This window comes from Elaeis guineensis, chromosome 7 (genome assembly GCF_000442705.2).
Source record: "Elaeis guineensis isolate ETL-2024a chromosome 7, EG11, whole genome shotgun sequence".
Lineage (NCBI taxonomy): Eukaryota > Viridiplantae > Streptophyta > Magnoliopsida > Arecales > Arecaceae > Elaeis > Elaeis guineensis.
The window spans coordinates 86841155-86842034 of record NC_025999.2 but is presented as its reverse complement, the minus strand read 5'-3'; positions in this window follow the sequence as shown (position 1 = coordinate 86842034).

The following is an 880-nucleotide window of genomic DNA, read 5'->3' as shown; positions in this document are numbered from 1 at the left end:
GTTTCATTTATTTAAGCACGCAGCATTCGAACTCGAAATGGGTTAATCCAACTGCATGCGGATAAGAACGCGGGGTGGCTGCTGACTCTGCTTTCTGATGAGTACCGCGTGCGGACGGAAGGTATCCTGCGTAAATTTGTGATAACAACACGATGATTTATCCTCGATAATTATTCTCAGGAACAGAGATGGTAATTCGATCCCATCCACCGGATTTTCGATCTGATCTGATTCGAGTACGATAAATTTTATTTAATTTAATTAAAATTTGAAATAGATGTGAGATTTAAAAAAAAAAATTGAAATAGATATGGATCGAGTATGGATAATAGAATGTCTCACTTCGAATCCGATCTAATATACATATATATACACACATTCAAATATCCAACACAAAATTATAGCTGTCCAAATTTTCATATTCAGCAACTTCCTTCCCATCCATCCGATTGGAACTTTTGAGAATAGAAAAAGTAAATAAAAAATAAAAAATAAATCAAAAAATAAATAAAAAAATAAAAAAAATTGATAGATTAATCTTGATAGGAGCATGATATTTTATAAGGTTAGAGATTTTTAATTGAAAAGATACTTCATTGGTTATAAAATTTTTAATTTATAAGACTCTGTTTCATTGTATAAATATTTTTATAAAAATTATATAGAGATTTCGAATATATCCGATCTAATCCGATCTGATCTATTCTTGAAACTCCATCCGATCCAATTTGATCCGAGATGGATACGGACCGGTATAAATATAAATTTTTTATTGATGGGACAGATATGGATATCGGTTAATCTGGCTCATATATGATCCGTTGTCACTCTTACTCAAATAAATTTGTGATATATAAAATTTATAATTACTGTTTTGCAT